The sequence below is a fragment of the Bos javanicus genome, chromosome 15 (genome assembly GCF_032452875.1).
Source record: "Bos javanicus breed banteng chromosome 15, ARS-OSU_banteng_1.0, whole genome shotgun sequence".
In the NCBI taxonomy this organism is placed as follows: Eukaryota; Metazoa; Chordata; class Mammalia; order Artiodactyla; family Bovidae; genus Bos; species Bos javanicus.
Genome location: NC_083882.1, coordinates 72,040,906 through 72,061,196, shown reverse-complemented (window position 1 = coordinate 72,061,196; position 20,291 = coordinate 72,040,906). Strand labels below are relative to the sequence as shown.

Genomic DNA, 20,291 nt, shown 5'->3' with positions numbered 1-20,291 from the left:
ACTCTGTGCGACCCCATAGATGGCAGCCCACCAGGCTCCCCCGTCCCTGGGATTCTCCAGGCAAGAATATGGGAGTGGGTTGCCATTTCCTTCTCCAATGCATGAAAGTGAAAAGTGAAAGTGAAGTCGCTCAGTCGTGTCCGACCCTCAGCGACCCCATGGACTGCAGCCTTCCAGGCTCCTCCGTCCATGGGATTTTCCAGGCAAAAGTACTGGAGTGGGGTACCGTTGCGTTCTCCAAGATGATATGCTAGATTTTAAAAATCTTTCACATATTAACATAAGTGGAATTAATGAAGATCAATCAAATTTCTTTATATATTTTACCTATGTGAAACTATTTACTAATAATGTTCAACTCCAAAACATGAATAATTCCTTTAAACTTATTTTTATATATAATCAAGATGAAATGGAATTATTACTTTAAAATAGAAACTTTATATAAACACTTATGTTTGAATTTTAGTCACCCAGTATACTTCCTCTCATTTATCTGTATTGTGGTCTAATGAAGTAGTTGCTCTTTTATAAGCTAGAAAATATTTAAATACTGTATTTTATAGAAAAAAAAAGTCATAAATCCTAGAAATATTCTTAGATGGAAATCTAATGGTGGTGGTGTTAATATAGAGTTATGTAAACTAGTGGTTTGAGAGGGACATTTGGCAAAGAATAAAAGGCAAGCTGTGTTTCAATTTATTATTTGCACCTTTGCATTTTATAAAAATATCACACTTCAGATTAATGTTGCACATTTTATTACAATCTGTGTTTACTAAATTAAATGCTTGTAAATACTGGTAGAATTCTTTTACCTTCATCTGCTTTTGTGACATCTGCTGGTAACACCTGGTATTACAGTGCTCCATAATACACACTTCCCTGCCTTCTCCAACTGTCCAAGGCTTACTTATTCAGATACTACCTTTAATTCACCTTAAGGAGCTCACTGAGTATCCTTATCAAAAGAAGAGAGGTAATTTAATATGAGACTCAATTATAGAAGACGAAAAGTTAACCTTTTGGAGGCTGAGGAATTATTCACTTAGCCTATTTGCATATATTTTCTTTCAAGGCTTAGTAATAAAAGAGATATAAGATTTTTCTTTCCCGGAAAATTCCAAACTCATTCCATGGAAGAGTGTTATGTATGGTAATACTGTTGTCAATTATCAAACAATCCCCATAGTGACATAATGCCACTCAGACATCCCCTACGATTTGATACTTAGGTGATAAAAGCTGTGTATTAGAGGAAGACCATAAAAGAAGAGACTCTAAATCCATATTCAAAGTGAATGAACTGTACCTAGATCCCTGCATACACTGGGTGCATGGGTAGGAAGCAGAATGCATGAGCAAACTTTTTCTATTACCAGGAATCCATTTATCCTGGGTCCCATCAGTCAAATTCAGATACTTGTTGCCAGCTCCGAGATTTATAGGTTGGAGCTGGTTTTTGAAATTGCTTTGTATTTCCATTTAACAGCCAGGGCAGCAGCATGTTAAAATTTTGCCTCCGTCTCCTTGGAGCTTATTTATAAAGCTAATTTTTCTCCCTGGACATTATTTTTGCTCTCTCTCTCATTCAAACGCTAGCTCTAGGCTTCCAAATCATGAACACCCCCTCCTTTTTTTTTTTTTTTTTTTTTAATCGCAAACAAAATACTGTCCTAGACAATGCCGTGGCCTGACAGTGATGATTCCGATGATACGGTCCTCCCAGGCAGGACACAAACCATCTCGCCTTCTGGCCGGAGATGGATTCCCGGCTCTCGCCGCAGATACGCAGGCACACACACAGAGCCCTGGGAAGTCTACACGCTGAATTGCACGCTGACTGCCTTGAAGAAACTGTAGCTAACCACCTTATTAGTATTCTCGCCTCCACCGTGCCTCACTTGCAGCAGCACGGGGCTGAGCAAAATGCAGTAGAGCGGGGACAGACACAGCTCTGGTAATCATCTCAATGCAGGCTGCCGAGTGTTGGGGGCAGGGGAGGTAGCGCATCAAGATGAATAACCTTGCCATAATCCGGGGCACCCTGCGAGCAGACACCCCTGCTGATTGACTGGCTCCCGGCTGGCGGAATCTGCCTGGGGGAGAGGGATTCGGAATCGACCTGGTCCCGGCCGCCCCCCTCCGCTGCCCCTTGATTTTTGGATGTTCTTTTGATCCTCCACCGATCTGGGGAAGGTAACCCGTGAGCCATACCATCTGCAGCACAGAGCAGCGATTGGAGGTTACTACTGACAGTTTCATCACACGGGGTTTGTGAGAGAGTGTGTGTGTGTGTTTGGGAGTGTGGGTGCCTGCTTCTGCGTGAAAGGAGAACGTGTGAGTGTCCGCGAGTGTGTGTGCGTGCGTGTGTGTGTGTGTGTGTGACAGCCAAAGCAGGTGTATCGTACTGTAGATTTCACCAGCGTGAATATATTCTCTGGGTACGTGGGACCCAAGCCCTCCCCCGCCCCGCAGCTTTCAGCGTCCCTCTCCTTCCCCTCTCCCCTTCTTCTTGTTGCCTTTGATGAGTTTGGGGCTTACTTTTTGGCGGAGTCTCTTGGACACGTTTTTTGGCTGGTGCTGGAAGATCTCATCAATGGAACCTTTGAAAACTGATTGTTTTTCTCCTGTGTGACTTGAAAAAGAAGAAGAAAAGGAAGGAGAGTAGTGCAAGATAAACTAGAGGATTTTAAATTTTCATGGTGAACTTTGAGGATCTATAAAGAAGGTAAGTCATGGGACTGCTTGGGTCCTGGTCCTTGCTTTCCTGCAATGTCTGTGTTGCCCTGTTTGTTTTTGGAAATCCGGAGGCAGTTTAGAAGTGCATTTTTAGAGGTGGGAATGCCCAGAGAAGAACTCAGTGTGTGACATTTGGGAGCTGTTGTCATGCCAGGGGGTTATTTCAGTTTGTATAACCACCTTCCCCCCATCCTTCTTGCGTTGTTTACACCTTTTATTCATCTAGTATTTTCAGTGAATTCTGCATTTAGGAAATCTGGAAAGAAAAAATAATTCTAGGCTTCTCCCTCTTTGACATCCTCTTTAAATTTGAGGGGAAAAAATTAGAAAAAGCTACTGGCAGGGGCTCTGAGTTAAACGTAAAAGTGTGTCTGCTTAGAGGATGGGGGTTGGGGGTACAATCCGGACTTTTACGATAACTTAATAGAGGACTTTTTTCCCCATAGCATGTTTTTTTTTCCTTAAATAGTTAAATCTGATCTAGGAGTAAGGAATGTGTGGACTAAAGAAAGCTGTTTCGAGAGCTCTTAATTGGAGCAAATGAGAACAAAGTGGAAATTGTTTAGTATTTTGAGCCTCTCTTTTTTGCACTGATTCTCTTGCGCCTGCATCTCATTAACCTTTCCGTATGCAGTGTCCCCTGTTTAAGACTAGTGTCTCTCATTTTGGAACATCCCTTTACCTATGTGGTCCCTAGAGAAGGGAGTGTGGCTGCAAATTGCTCTTAATTGTCTACTCTTGGCTGTAAAAGCAAACACGCAGCATCAAGAATTCAGGTGACTTTAGTCAAACATCTTGCCAACTCAGTCCCTTTAGTGTTTCCCCATGGTTAGCATTTTTTCTTTTCTTTTTCCTTTCCTTCAAAGCAAAACGTAGACAGTATTTTACCTGTTTCCATTCTGAGGTTATTTAATTAAAACAAAACACCATTTCACTGTGATAACCTCTGTGTTCCTGTATCTGTGAGTATTTTTATCTCTGTACTGGCATCACTTAGCTTTTCTCAAGAAGTTAGAATCCCTCATAAATATATTTCTAAATTGCTGAGACCCGAAGTGAAAGCAATACAGCTTAAGTCAAAGCCTATGGATGGTTCCTTCTAAAAGGAGTAGTAATATTTTATGGAATGTTAGCCAGCTTGAACTCTTACTGTGAGCTTATTTATAGAAGAGATGACAAGGAATGTCAGCCAGGCAGGGTGGGCAGGCATAAGGGTTTCTTAGGATGTCTGTGGACAGAGATATGTCGCAAATTGTAACATAAGAAATTTTATTCAGAGACGATTGATAGAGATGATCAAAGATTTATGAGAGCCAAGTTGGGAGATGTGAAAGATCATATTCAAAACAATATTATTTCTTTTTCCTAAAAGAAGTTTTTTGAAAATCCAGAAGCTAAAAAAATTTTTAAAAATATACTTAAACATGAGATTAGACTCAGGTATTGCCATAGGCTGTCATCTATTTGATGTTTTTTGCATAAAAATATTTGTGAACCAGTTAAAGAAGGGCAGCTGTTAAAAGAGTCCTCCCCTTTTTCATCCTGTAACTGATACGTACTCCACACTGTACTCTGGGTTTAAAAAAAAAAAGCCTATGGGTAAACTCTTGGCAGTGTAGTTTATGATGCGTCTTTCTTGCCAACTATTTCTGCTCAGGGTATTTTCTTCTGTTACTCATAGACTTGAGGTACATGCTCCTTATCAAGAGATGGGGCTTTTTATTATTTTTAAATGACTTCGATATAGGACAAATCCTGAATAAAATTTCATTTTCTTTGTGGAGAAAATAGCCTAGGAATAGCCCTGTACTCATGAAGCCTGAAGGCGAGTTTCATATATAAACAAGAAACACAAAGTTTCCTATTCTAGGGAGAGAGCAAAGCCCTGATGCCGCAAGTGCCTGTGGGTTGTGTCAGGGGGTTGGAGCTTGTCCAGGTCTGCCGGGACCATCACCGTTCTTCGTGTTGGTCAGCTCTCCGTTAGCCTGCAGCTCTTAACGTGGCCAGTGCCAGGTACAGAGGCCAGTGTTTGACGTCATCTATTTTGTGTCAGGGCAGTTCTGCATAAAGAGAAGCCCTCTGAAAATGCCATTCTGGAAGTTCGCAAATTCGTGCCTCTTTTTATTGAGGGTATTTCATTTTGACTGTTCCTCCTCCCATTCACATTCTCACCCAGTTTGGGTATATTTAGACTTGTGGTGTTGGTAAAAATTAATCGCATAGATTATTCTCAACACCATCTTTCCAAAAAAAAAAAAATAATAAGGATAACATCTTGGCTTTTGTGTATGTGAGATTTAATCATTGTAATGAGGGAAACTTCTAGCCATAGCAACACTTTCATTATCACTGATTTTAGGCTAATAATAGAAGTGGAGTATGTGCCAACTCAGGAGTTTCTGATCACGGCTCAAGCGGTGAGCGAAGCGGCTCCCCGGAACTTAAGTTTTCCTGATCCTACCTGGGCAACTGTAACTGTGTCTTCATTATCAGCTCCAGTCCAAGCAATGGTGGTGACAACTTGCATTCAGAACTGGCTCCAGACCCACTGGCTTTCTTTTGTCTTTTCCGGCTTTTTGTTGTGTTTCACAGCTTAACGGGGTGGGTTTTCCTGCTTAGTGAGTTCAGAAAAGAAAGGAAAAAGAAGAAAGGAAAAGCCAAGAAGCTTTCCATCTCAGTCAAAGTAGCATGTCAGACTTGCCAAAGAAAAGGCTGAGTCCCCTAGACGGAATAGATGCAGGGTCCTACTTTGAAAAGAATGAATTGGGAAAGGGTTGCCTTGAGTTAATTCCAGTTCCTTCTCTATTTAGTTGCAGTCAGCTGGCCAGCCTTTCTGTGGGTCTTTGCTCAAGTGAACCAGCCAGGCCCAACATTCTCCAGAGTGCTTCTGTGTTTTTGAAACCCAGGGCACTTAACACATGAATGGCTCTTTTCCTTCCACAACAAACAGAGCTGACAGCTGGAAAGTCAGCTACTGAGAACCTTTAAAGGAAGCCAGAAAGATCACCCAGTAAGTTGAAGAACGGAAAGGAGCTCTTGGAGCTCTGGCCCTGGAGGTGATTGAGGACCCAGCCTCCGAAACTTGAAGCTTTGATTGCTGAGTCATTACAACAGTCTGGAGCTGTATGTTGGCTCCATGAACTGATGCTGCTATGGGGGCTAATGCTGATGGGTGAGAGCATCAGCTCACAGAAGAAGATGCTGACTCTTGGGATGAAGGAGATGCACCCTCTGATGACAGACGTGTTTATGTGTTCTTCTGTTGTTTTCATACTTAAAAACAACTGCTTAAGGTCTGCTAGTAAGGTACAAACGAAGAAATGGATTAAGTGAAGTGTGAAAAGGACAGGGGCTTTGCAAATGTCCATGTCAGTTCTCTCACTTATCTGCATTGTCATTCAGGACTCAGTAACCACGGCTAAGTTGAGGGCAAGAGTGCAAACTGGAGTTAGAGTCAGGACAAAGGAAACCCCAGATTGAGAAAACGAAGGTGTCACTAAAGCCTTGACAGTGTTGCTTAATGGTACGTAAGTCACTCAAAGAACCCCAATTTCCTTCTATATAGTTAAGAAAAGCATTCTTCACTTGCTGTTGTGAAGAATATGATGAAATATTACAGAAGAAAATGACCTGTAATTATACATTGCTATAGAAAAATGTAAGGTACTATAGTAACAATAAGTTCTTGTATGGTTCAAAACTCTGCAAAACAGAGTGAACAGTATAATTTTAAGTTAAATTGATTAAGCAGTGCTTATCTTTTTTTTCATGATGATGATCAATATTTGCATTATTGTAATTTGGGTGTTTCTCATGTGTGTTGAATATACCTCTTCTCAGTAGTTTTTGTGGTATATTCTTAGTTTTTTGTGTATTTGTGTGTACATGTATGTGCATATGTGCATGCATACATGTATAGGTAAATGACCGATTTATAGGAGATGTAATTTTAAATTCATAAAAAAATTAGGAAATGTGTAATGACCTGAATCCATGCGCACTGGGTATCCAGAAAGGACAAGAAAAACTTAAATAGCCTTTTGTATGGCGATGGACAGGTCCTTATAAAGTTTGCAGGATTCGGAAAACTCTAGTCCACAATGCTGCTGCTGCTGCTGCTGCTAAGTCACTTCAGTCGTGTCCGACTCTGTGCGACCGCATAGATGGCAGCCCACCAGGCTCCCCCGTCCCTGGGATTCTCCAGGCAAGAACACTGGAGTGGGTCGCCATTTCCTTCTCCAATGCATGAAAGTGAAAAGTGAAAGTGAAGTCGCTCAGTCGCAATGATGATACTGACTAGAATTTGAGTTAAGCTTGAAAGTTGTATCAGTAAGGTATTTATTTGTAGTGGCAGCATAGATCATGATGATTGTCACACTGAGTTACATTTGGTGGGTAGACGGACCAGGACTAAAATGCGGAGTTGAATCATGATGGCAGGAGATGTGGCAGTGATGGGAACTGGCTTTTGACCTGGAGAGATTTGGGGTCAGATACCTAATCTCCTTGGAGAAGGAAATGGCACCCCACTCCAGTACTCTTGCCTGGAGAATCCCATGGACTGAGGAGCCTGGTGGGCTACAGTCCAGGGGTTTGCAAAGAGTCGGAGACGACTGAGTGACTTCAGTTTCACGCATTGGAGAAGGCGATGGCAACCCACTCCAGTGTTCTTGCCTAGAGAATCCCATGGACGGAGGAGCCTGGTAGGCTACTGTCCATGGGGCCACAAAGAGTCGGAGACGACTGAGCAACTTCACTTTCACTTTCTTTTCACCTAATCTCCTAGATATTCAGCCATCCAATCTATAAAACAGGAAGGACCAGTCGTTCAGAGGGCATTTGTGATGAATGAATAAATGATTTTATAAACTGTTGTTCTTTAGTCACTAAGTTATGTCCAACTCTTTGTGACCCCACGGACTGTAGTCCACCAGGCTCCTCTGTCCATACATAATTCTTGGTCAAATGCTTGACACAAAATTGGAAGTCTACAGGTAGTTTGCATATAAAGTTTCTTTCCTCTTTGTCTGGCTTAAAATTAGAAAGGCCTTCCTAATTCAGTGTATTTATCTAATTGACACAGAGGTAAAAGTCCCAAATATAATCTGAGATGTAAGCAAAACTGGAGAGAGAAAGCTAGTTTTCTGTAAATTACCTAATTTCATATACCATGGTTTCATCAGGTTCTTTCTCAGAGCAAGGAGTGCCCTTCCCAGGTGTCACCTCATTTACGCTTACAACTTCTGAAATGATACTGAATATAAGTAGCGAGAAGCATGTGCACCCATCTATACGTGGTTGCAGAAACAGTTCACATGTCAGCAAGTGGTGTTAACATTGCTCTTTATCTAACCTCTCATTTTGTTCACAGTCAGTGAAAGGCTGTGTATTTATTAAACACCTAACAGGTACAAGCACTGCAGTCATTGCTGCGGGGGATGTAGAAGGACTCTCCTGCTCTATCTCTTGGCTGCAATTCCTGCATTTGGACAGGGCATGCTGCAGTCTTCACGGCTGCCTCCTGGAGTTTGGACTTGATGGTTAAACAGTATCAGGAGTCCTCTGCTGGAATCTGACCTATGTGGGGCTCTGTCATTGTATATGACCTTTATTTAGTTCAAGAACATATTGCAAAAGATGTAAAAATCCTTGTTCCTATTAATGTAGCTGAGCTGAGCTGTCAGTGACGAGTCTGATTCGGCTTTGATAACTCTGCACGGCTGGTACCACTCGACCCAGGTATTTCTGTTCTGCAAAGTCAGCCTTTCGTGTGCAGGAAGGGAGCAAGGTTTTGTCCTTCAGACTATGGGTTCTTTCTGTCCTTATAATGAATGGATGAAGTCTATTTTATGGCTTGCTGAGAGGGAAGGCAGCATCCAGGCTTCCTGTATTTTGAGGCTGTGTTCCTTACAATCGAGATCTCATTAGAGTGAAAAGGAAAAGAGGGAAGACAGTTGGTCAAAATGACAAACACAAGTTCACTGGCCTTTACCAAAACCTCAAGCATCAGGTTTCATGGTTAGAGTACTGCAAGGAAATAAGGAAATTTCTTGTGTGATATATCACAGATTGTATTGCCAGCACACATCTAGAAAATACACTAAATTATAGTCAGTTCTGTCATATATTCAATGAATATATTCTAGGTGTCAGGCAGTATACTAAGTAGATTAGATTTTTACTGGTACTTCTCAAAAATCAATAAAATAGTGTTCTTGTTCTTATATTGCAGATGATGTGAAAAGTGATCCATTTCTTTGCTCCAAATACCAGTTCACTTCATAGCCCATGTATTTTCTTCTCTCCCATGTTTTGTTGCTGTTTAGGTTGCAAACAATGCTTCTTTACATAAATCCCCAGATACAGACAGTGTAGAGCAAGCTTTCTCTAAATACCAATCAAATAATCTTGTTTCCATAACAAAACTCACTCTTCCCACAGAAAGATGTGGTCTCAGTGTCTCCAAGGGACCTCTGAAGGGCCAATTCCCTGAACCAGTGGGTTCCTGATAAAGTATATTCAGTGCCACATTTGGGGGGGCCTCTGGAAGCATGCATACTGCTAAGTCACTGCAGTCGTGTCCAACTATGTGTGACCCCATAGACGGCAGCCCACCAGGCTCCCCGTCCCTGGGCTTCTCCAGGCAAGAACAGTGGAGTGGGTGACCCCATAGACGGCAGCCCACCAGGCTCCCCCGTCCCTGGGATTCTCCAGGCAAGAACAGTGGAGTGGGTTGCCATTTCCTCCAATGCATGAAAGTGAAAAGTGAAAAGGGAAGTTGCTCAGTTGTGTCCGAATCTGTGTGACCCCATAGATGGCAGCCTACCAGGCTCCTCTGTCCATGGGATTTTCCAGGCAAGAGTACTGGAGTGGGGTGCCATCGCCTTCTCCCGGAGGCGTGCATAGCTTGAGGTAAATCTCCATTAAACTTTGACCGTTGCCAAAGTCATATTGGAATATTTGATGGCATGGGGAGTAATATGGCAAAGGTGTTAAACCACTGAAGTTACAGGACAAGGAACAAAGTAAAGAACTGAAAGTCTCCACTGCAACAGTAAATAGTAAGTAGCATTGGGCTGTATTTACAGAAGGTACCTTTTGAGAAGTATCTCTCAACATGTTTCTCTACTCATTAATTATGTAACTTTGTGCAGACTACCTTTATACCCATATTGTCTTTTCTCACCTTGTAGGATTATTATAAAACGAGTAAGGAAAAATAATATTTATAAAGGACCTAGAACAGAGATTAGGGTTTAGTCAGTGCTCAATAAAAGACATCCCATAATAACAATAGTTATATTCATCGACATGATAATTAGCAGTACTAATAGTATTGTGTATGGTAGTAGTTTAGCAACCTCACTTTGCACATAAACCTTCCCGCACTCCACAGTACCAGAGGTTATACAAATTGCCACCTCACATCAATGAACAGAAAAGCGAATATGCGTGTCTGTCTGGCCATAAAAATATGAAAGAGAGGAGGAAAATTATCTTTCAGCAGCACTGATGTCAGTGGGGGACATATTGATGGAAAAAGAGTGATTTGTTGCAGAGACTAGAGAAAGAAAGAGGACCAAGTCAGAATTTCATGAGCTGAGGAATTCTTTCTTGAGTCAGATCCTAAAATGTTGTGGGCTTGGGGATACAGTTCAATGCGTGGCTATAAACAGGAGAAAGGGTCATATTTTGAAAGATTTTTTGATAAAAAGAAGACCATCTTCCTTTGACTTTATCCTGACAAAGAGAACAGAAAATTTCAACTGTGCCTTTTCTTTCATCCCTGTAAAATTTCTCTAGCTTTTATATTTAATGTAGGTATTTCAGGGATTATTTTTTTCAGTTTATGGTTTTCTGGCTATTCCTTTTTTCAATATTATGAGCAAAAATGTCTGCATTTTTAAGTGTTTGACAGTGAACCATTCCAGTATGGGAGATTTAAATCCTTTATGTAAGTCCTTTAGATTTTTAGCACTGTATTCGTGTTGTAGGTAACAAGTCACAAAAGGAAGGACCAAGTAAATACACAATGATTCAGGGTGTACTTCTTTTGAAAGGTGATTTGAATGAAAATCTTTGTATATACCTGGAATCTTGCAGATACCTGATATGAAACAAGTGTTTCATTAGAGAAAAGTTTTCCTTACAGACTGAGACAAATATTTGGATAGCAAAGCAAGAAATGTGTGAAGTGCAAGCTTTTGGAACAATCATGTTAGTAAAGGCAAATTCTTTCCTAAAAACCTGAAAACAGGCAAATAATTAGTAACACAAAAAATGGTGGGTTTGCTATTTTTTTTCCTGTTGGAGACATTCACTATGTATAGTGAAAATAAACATATTAAATATGAATACACACAAGGATAAAACTCTACTTGCCCTTCTTCAGAAGGAAAGCCATGTTTAATATGTGACTTTTGCTCAAGATCTTTCATCTGCCAGGAAACCTGAGCTGTTATTACACATTAAACATTTTATCAACCAACCTGTTCTGATTGCAGTGCCCATCTGCATATATGCATGCAGGTTATTTATTTATTTATTTATTTTTTGGTATGTCTCTGGACTGCAGTCATTCTCCTGACCTGGAGTCTCTCAAGAACAAGTGGCTGAGTTCTTCCTGTGTTCATCAGATCGATTCTACTTCCTTTATCTCTTTTTGCTTCCTTGATCTGTCTGATTTTCAGTCTCAAGTCTGGTTTTCATCTCACCTTTCCCATCACTATAGGCACAGGTGCACTTTTCCCAAGTTTAGACTAAATGGAATTCTGTTCTCCCTATCTGGTATATGTTTTTCTCCCAAGAGTCACTTGACCGAGGGGAAAAATACACAAACACACATGTACACATGTACATAAATACCAGAGATTTATACACACATACATATCTATATATATGTACCCACACACACATACACATATATATGAGTGTGTATGTGTATATATTGTATGTATGGGCTTCCCTAGTGGCTCCGTGGTAAAGAATCCACCTGCAAATACAGGAGATACAGGTTTGATCCCTGGGCAAGGAAGATCCTCTGGAGAAGGAAATGGCAACCCACTCCAGTATTCTTGCTTGGGAAATACCATGGACAGAGGAGCTTGGTGCGCTGCAGTCTATGGGGTCACAAGAGTTGGACACAACTGAGTGACTAAACAGTGCAGCATCGTGTGTGTGTGTGTGTGTGTGTGTGTGTGTGTATCTACTCCTGAACCGAAGAACTGAGTCTTGGATCTAGGGCAAGATCCCTCTTGCCTAAACAAATCAGAGTTCTCAGTGGATGCTTTTGTGGATTATACATCCTTTGCTTCTGTGGTCATTTCAGTAGCGTCATTTGTTCAATGTGTTTACTGAACACCTAGTAAGTTTACTATTATATTACAGTTACAATGTGGAAAACAAAGTTGTACACAATGTGATTTTTTTCCCTTCGAACTCGCAGTTGGTAAGAAAAAAGTTATGGGATAAGCCCCCTGAAAGGCCTTGAAAGAAAATCACAAAATTAGCACAAGAGCTATCATGAACTGATCAGCACGCTGTCACAGAGGTCTGCCGGGAGCGTCACAGTTGTGACAAGGGAGTAGCATTATTTTCAGGATACAAAGGAGGAAATTGAGACTCAGAGGACTCTGATGTGCCCTAGGAAGTGAGTCATTACCTGCAGGACTTGACGCTTGTCTAGGTGCTTCTGGCTCTGAGACTGAGTGCCTGGATTCCTCCCATCCTGAACTTAATCCTGCCAAGCACTTGAAGCCATATACATCTACATATACATATACAGTGCTTTCTGTTTTTCTCTGTTTTAAAGGAGTCTATGCTCTTCTTGTGAGTGAATATTGTTTTCTGTTTTGCTATAATATGTTCTATCTTCAGTCGTTTTCCTGGACTTCTTTCCTTTTCTGCCAGTGATCCCTGTAAAGAGGGCTTGGAAACAAAGGCATGAAGCCTCATCTCTCTAGTGTCCTCACTTTCTCGTCCTCGTCAAGATCTGAATATGTCCCTTTTCTCTTTTCTGGAAGAGGAGCTAGTGCTTTCTACAGATGGTCTGTCAGGCAGACAGATGGTCCGAACCTCTCTAATGGTGTGTTCTAGAGAGGAGCATGCCTATGAGCTGCCAGCTCAGGATGGAATGGTGCTTGGTGCAGCCATCAAGAGTTGCTAGGACGGCTGCTCTGTGACCTTCCCAGTTCTTTAATTTGGAGTTCTTGGAGATTTGAGGGGCACTTTTTCTGCTGTAAGTAGATGGCGGTTTCGCTTCCTCACAAGCCAGAGGGATGATAGTTCCACAACAATACATTTAGAAATTTGCCAGTTACTTTTATGGAATGTCATTTTTTCTTGACTTTCAAGTTGGATCCAAGGTGAGAATCCAGGAGAAATAGAAGGGATACTCTTTGAAGATGCTGTTGTTGTTGTTTAGTCTCTAAGTCATGCCCAACTCTTTGCAAACCCATGGACTGTAACCCACCAGGCTCCAGTGTCCATGGGATTCTCCAGGTTAGAATACTGGAGAGGGTTACCATTTCCTTCTCTGGGGATCTTCCCAACCAAGGGATTGAACCTAAGTCGCCTGCATTACAGACAGATTCTTCACCTCTAAGCCACGGGGGAACCTACTCTTTGAAGATGGTCAGCTTTAATTCTGAGCATGTCATCTACTTGAAGAAGCCACAGAGGTTTCTGCTCATCAGGAGGGAGCCATTCAATCAAATTGACTCTTTAGTAATTACTGTCCCTCTCTGGGGTGGGGGAGGAGATGTGCAAGTACAGAGTGACCTGCCAGGTTGCTGTTTAAATTATGCCTTTACTCTGTCCCCTGATAAGAACAGAGATGTGAGATTCAGAAACAGAAAAAAAAAAAAGGTATAATTTCCTCTTCCTGTTTGGGGCTGAGTATGGTTCCAGAAAAACTTACATGTACCGCTCTAGTATTCTTGCCTGGACAATCCTGTGGACAGAGGAGCCTGGCGTGCTACAGTTCTTGGGGTCACAAAAGAGTCAGAGAGTCAGACAACTGAGTTACTGAGCACACACATACACCATCTCCAGGAATGGTTATTGATTTCAGGGTCCAGGATATACGGAGATATTTCCCTGTTCCTGTCATCTTTTCCCTTTGCCCTTTTACCAACTGGGGGTCACAGAAGATGCAAAAAAGTCAGTGTTGGGCACAGCTCCTGTCGCTGATGTTTATTCAGATCACCATATCACCAGCTAGCTTGCTAGAACTTCCTGATTGCCTGCTTCCCTCCCTCTGGCTCTTTATACCCTTAGTGTCACCCTCTACTCCAAGTTTTCTGATACCTGTCTTGGGTCTACCTTCTTCTTTGGTGACATATCCGACCGCTTTCAAATCTTCACCTTTTGTTCCAGTCTCAGGTCCAGACACTCACATGGTTTTATGATAAGCCATGAAGGACTTCATTGTCTCTGCTATCTCCTGCCTTGTAGTGTGAAGCTGTAATACTCAAGTCTCCTGCCTTCTTGCCAAGAGTGAGGGGTGGGAACTACCTTTCATAATAACTCCAAGTCTTTCCAACTTGCATCCCTAGTTATAAACTTTACAACTATTTTATTTCTCTGTCATTTGATGTAAACATCTTTTAATTAGGATAATATTCCTGTCTGCAAAATTTGGATCATGTTACAACTAGCATTAGTTTAGCATTTGCTGGGTATCTAGAGCCTTATATTTATTATCAAAAATGTAATGACCTGAAAAAAAATTATACAAATGTTAAAGATAAAGACAACCTTAGAGAGGTTAAATAAATGGCCAAGATCACATAAAAGAGGCCTGGTTGAATCAGATACTTATGTTTGGAAATATGGTATTTGCCTTCTAAGTTATTTAAAAAATTATATAATAGTTTCCCTTACAGGAGAATACCTGGGGTTTTGTTTGGATATGTAAGAAAAAGCTTTGTAAACTTTAAAGCTCTATGCAAATGTTAATTGTTGCTGTGTTCTACCCTAAGATTATTTATGGATGACACTGCATATATTTATGTAGCTCAGTATAACAAATAGCTGATTAAGGGGCAATCATTTCTCAATTTTAAAGCCGAAATTTTGTGGATGCTTATGAAATAGCGCTCCAAAAGCAGATGTGTGTGGCAGCCTGGTTGGTATGTCTGGTGAAATACAGTAGAACCTGACTAAATTACACTAATGAGTTGGAGACCCATTACAAATTATCACATTTGCCCAATTAGTGAAGGAGCAATGTAGAGAAAGAAGACTGCTAGGGAAGCAAAGCTGGTATGGCAAGAAGACAAAACTGCAAGTAAGCCTAAAAGATGTTAATAACACACACCACACAGGCATGCTCATTTGTGTGCACACACACACACAGACACACACATGTACAACCACACATCCCTCTGCAGTAGGTGAAGTTGATCATGAAATATACAAATATTTGTACTAAATGGATCTCTGTGTACATAGAAATAGTTCAGTTTCTTTCTCTCTCTCAGGAAAAAGCAATCAATGGAAGTTCATTGTTTTATGGTTCCAAGAAAACTATTTTGTTTTAATGGAATCAGAATGTGGTTTACAATTGGAACATTGTTATGTGGCAAATTGTAGTGCTACATCTAGTTAAATTTTATTATATGCTTTGAGGTATACCCTACCATCCTGAGCACTTCAGTAGGTATTATTACCTTGGAATCTTGTCACTTAAAGTCCTTTCATCTACTAAGTTTTTCTTAGAAGTCATTCTTCATATATTCTCAGGCCCCTTGCTTCCTAAATTCTCTCAATAAACCTATTTGGGGGACAAAATAAAAAGCAAGTTACCCACCCAGCTTTCTTGTGATTGAAAAATCTCATCCTTTGCAACCTCAGAGAACAATGCACAGTTTAAATAATTAAGTATATGTTTTCCACAGTGCTTTAACAGTTTCAGAATGGGCTTAGGAGAATTTGTAATTGGAAACCAGGCACTTGCTAGTTACATATCCCATTTGTTTTTATTAGTTACTGATAATTCTATGTCAATAATAGAGGTAAACTTAGATTTGTTCAATTCTCAGTATAAATATAAGCAAGTAATATTACTGTTATTTTTAATTTGCAGATGAGGAAACTGAAGCTTAGAGAACTTAAGTGTCTTACAGATAATACTACAGCTATTATCAGAGCTGGGAGCTGGGATTTGAGAAAACACAGATCCTGTTTCAAAGGAGATTATATTCTACCAAGGAGTCACATGCATAGCAAGTTAGTGCTAAAATATGGCTTCCAAGCCCAGATCAGCATAATTAACATGATGGCTTACTCTGATCACCTGCTTTTTATGTTTTAAATTTTTTTTCTGTAATACATCTAAACTCATTACAGAACTGTAATTGGATATTCAACGTAGTATTTTTGCTTGAGTTTTAAGTTTTGTAGCTTCAGAATTCCTTTTTACTTTATTCTATACCTAATGACTTTGCTTGTTAAATTTAAAATAGTTTTCATGCACATAGTCCGGCAAGAATGTACTTGTTGCCTTTTTGGTGGGTGGCAAAGGACCACACTTATCATTGATACTCTCTAGTGAAAAGAAACATATGGCCACAAATTCCATATATCCTGCTACATCCATGCCAAATAACTCCCAGAAAAATGTGGAATCTATCTTCCCACCCCTTGAGTCTGAATAGCCTGTGACTTGCTTTTACTCAAATGTGGGAGAAATGATATTCTATAACCTACAAGGATAGGCCTTAGGAAGCCTTACTTTTTCCTTTGGAGAGTTGTCCTGAGACCCCCAAGAAAGACAGTAATCTAGCCTAGTGGAGGTCACAGAGAGGAAAGCTGACCTGCACCCTTTCTCCTCCTATCATGTTATCTAAAGCCAGCTCCAACTGCTGGGAATGTGAGTAAGGCCACCTTGATCTTTCCATCTCAGTGTCTTCTCAGCTAAATGTTAGCTGCATGAGTGAATTAAGGTGAACGGAGCAAAACAGCTGCTCATCCAATACGTAGAATAGTTAGATACAAGAAATCTTTATGTTTCTATGTCCTGGCATGGTTTTTTACACAGCTATACTTAATTGGAACGTGGACAAGCTTAACAATTTTTCCGACCCCAAGGGCTGTACCCAGCCAGGCTCCTCTGTCCATGGGATTCTCCAGGTAAGAGTACTGGAGTGGGTTGCCATTCTCTTCTCCAAGGGATCTTCCTGACCCAGGGATCGAACCCAGGTCTCCTGCATTGCAGGCAGATTCTTTACTGTCTGAGCCACCAGAGAAGTCCCATAGTGTGTCCCATAGCATTAGGGTTTACAAACTTTTATCTATAAAATTTGCTTTTGCCCTGCTCATGACAGACTCTGCTCTGAGGTTTTGCTCAGACTTAGCTCTCCTATGCTTTATTTCACATTTTAGTTACAAGTGCTCATAATATATATGCAAAGAACAAAGGAAATAGTGATAAACAATAGAGACTCATTCTGTCAAAGTTGTTTCTTTTCACTGATTGGTTTCTTCTAGGCCTTTGTTAATTGATTTTCATATCGGTTATCCAAGTGAGGGTTGAAACTGTGAGGATTGCTTACCACCATTGTTGAAGCAAAAAAGTAATATGTTGAACTAAAAAGAGTCCTTGACTTGAAATAAAAATGGAAGTTCTTCCATTTTATAGCTCTATAACTTAGGGCATGTCATTTGCCCTTTCTGAAATCAGCTTCATTCCTTCATTGAATAGAGATCATACCTGCTTCAAAAGTATTTTCTTCAACGTAGAAGATTCTGCATATATAAGGTCATATAATTGTTAGGTAGCATTTTGAAGATAGATTGACTCTTACAGATTATACAGTATAGAAATCTCATGGCTTATTACATATATGAAAGAGGCAGCAAAAAGAGAGAAAAATGCCCAAGAATGTTATAAATTAAAATCATCACTTTAAAAAATTCTTAAAAAAATAAAAAATTCTTATTTTTATTAAATTAGCAATTTTTTAAATGTTAATACTCTGTAGAAAAAAATGTAAATAATCAGGTACCGTCATTGTTGATAGCAGTATACATTTCTATAACACTTTTAGAAAACTGTATGTATTGTAGGTCATAGAATTGGAGCAGGAATTGGCAACCCACTCCAGTATGTCTTGCCTAGAGAATCCCATGGACAAAGGAGCCTGGTGGGCTGCAGTCCATGGGGTCGCACAGAGTTGGACACGATTGAAGTGACTTAGCACAGCAAACCACACAGGTCATAGAATTGTTCCTTTACCTTGATTCCTTTCTGGAACTCTATCATAAGGAAATATGGAAAATGTGATATGCACAAATATGCTCATAAATTGTTCATTACATGATAAAATATAATACAGCCACATGCCATACAAAAAGATATGGGTAAAAATAATTATACATGGATATAAGGCAGCTATTAAAATTTATAACCTGGAAGACTTTGTATAATAGCAACTATATAAAGAAAGTAGGCATGCATATGTAAATTTGAAAGACTGAATAGCAGTATACTGACATACTAATAGTGGTTGTATTGTGTTTCTGTTTTTCTTCACTTTCCTAAGTGGTTTTATTTCTGAAAGCAGAAGATGTTTGGACCTGCTAATATAACCCTTGGCTGCAAATAACAGTAATCTGACTCTAGAAGCCTAAATTAATTGTAATTTAAATTTGCCACTTAACGGGAAGTCCAGCAATTCTAGGCCATGGTTCCATGACTTAATATCATCAGGGCCAGGGATTCTGTTGGCATTTATCATTTGTTTACTGGATGATTACTGAAGTTCTTATCCTCTAGTCTACATTCAAGGCAGGAAGAATGCAAAAGGGAGAAGATACAAGTCAGCTACATCGATCTCTTTTTTAGCTCAAGATAAAGAAAACCCCTAGTTTAAGTCTCTGATTGAGGATACAGCGCAGATGGTCATCCCTACGTGGAGGCTGGGAAAGAGTGGTCCCAGGATGAAGACTTCCGTGGGCCTCATCTCTAGAGGAAGTCCCAGCTTTCTGTGTGTCTCTGTCTTGGCCACCTTGCCTTCTACAGAACACTACTTTTGTTTTTCCACCCTACCTCACCTTCCGCCTCAGTCTGTAAGACTAACACAAAGAAAATGGAAGAGCTGGAAAAGGAAAGGAGTTTGAGCCTCTATCCTTTATCCAAAAAACTTGTTGTTTGATCACCAAGTCCTGTCTGACTCCTTGTGACCCCATGCCCTGCAGCACGCCAGGCTTCCCTGTCCTTCACTGTCTCCTGGAGTTTGCTCAGATTCATGTCCATTGAGTTGGTGATGCCATCCAACCATCTCATCCTCTGCTACCATCTTCTCCTTTGCCTTCAATCTTTCCCAGCATTAGGGTCTTTTCCAATGAGTCATTTCTTCGCATCAGGTGGCCGAAGTATTGGATTTTCAGCTTCAGCATCAGGCCTCCCAGTGAATATTCAGGGTTGATTTCCTTTATGATTGACTGGTTTGATCTCCTTGATGTCTAAGGGACTCTCAAGAGTCTTCTCCAGCATACTTGACTCTGCTTAAAACACACAGATTCCCTGAGAATGTTTTAGCAATAAATACATCTGATCTGTGTCTCAATTCCTATGCAGCTCCTATGTTGAGTTTCTCTAGTCACGCATATCAAGTAGTCTTGAAATCTTTGCCCCTGAGAAGGCTGGATGTTTATGACTCATTTAGTATCTCAGCATTATCGTCACAAAGAGTTAACTAGTACAACCCCCACTATAATTAGATAACATCTTTGGTTTAGGGATAAAGTTTTTTAAGTCTGCATATGTTTTTTGTGTAGGGTGTTGCTTTCCAGTAGCTGTCATTTGATTTCTGATGGAAGTTTTACATAGTTCTTTTGATGATGAAAAAGGAAAAATGAAAATGGGAAGGAAACCATAAATTAGACCTCTAAAATATATCTGAAATCGGTTGCTTTCTTATTCATCACTGGCCCCAGGTTGGCTTACATCATTGTTGGCTTACACCATGTCAATAATATTTCTTCTCCCTTTCACTCCTATTTCCTTTAATCAATTCTCTACAGATTAAACAGAAATATATATATATATATATATTTTAAAAAATGTCAATCACTGCTTCAACAGACCAAAATTTAAAATGCCAATTAATTAAAAGCACCTCTTAGCAGTTATAATGAAAATGGGGCCCTTACTCATGATTCTCAGGTGTTTATTCAGCCTGGAGTTGGTCGTCCCTCACTATCCTTGGGGAATTGTCTCTAGAACACCCTCCTCTGTACCAAAATCCCTGGATGCTTGAGTCCTTAATATAAAATAGCATGGTGGGGATTCGTGTCTGCTTGCTTGTGTCTGACTCTTTGTGATCCCATGGATTGTGGCCCACCTGGCTGCTCTCTCATTGGGAAATCAATGGGATTTTTCTGGCAAGAATACTGGAGTGGGGTGCCATTTACTCCTCCAGGGGATCTTCCCAACCCAGGGATCAAATCCATGTCTCCTGTATCGCAGGCAGATTCTTTGCCACTGAGCCACCTGGGAGCCCCATAAAATAGCATCATATTTGCCTAACCTATGCAACATCCTT

General features: G+C 40.4%; 1 protein-coding gene across 2 annotated transcripts in view; it reads left to right on the top strand.

Moving 5' to 3' along the window:
* The first annotated feature begins 1,936 nt into the window (after positions 1–1,936).
* The window catches only part of LRRC4C (leucine rich repeat containing 4C), a 1,431,417-nt gene continuing 1,413,062 nt past the window's right edge, over positions 1,937–20,291 (top strand). For both annotated transcript variants that reach the window (XM_061381179.1, XM_061381176.1), the window contains exon 1: positions 1,937–2,731. The gene's annotated coding sequence lies outside the window, so the exon portion shown is untranslated. The remainder of the gene's footprint in view (positions 2,732–20,291) is intronic.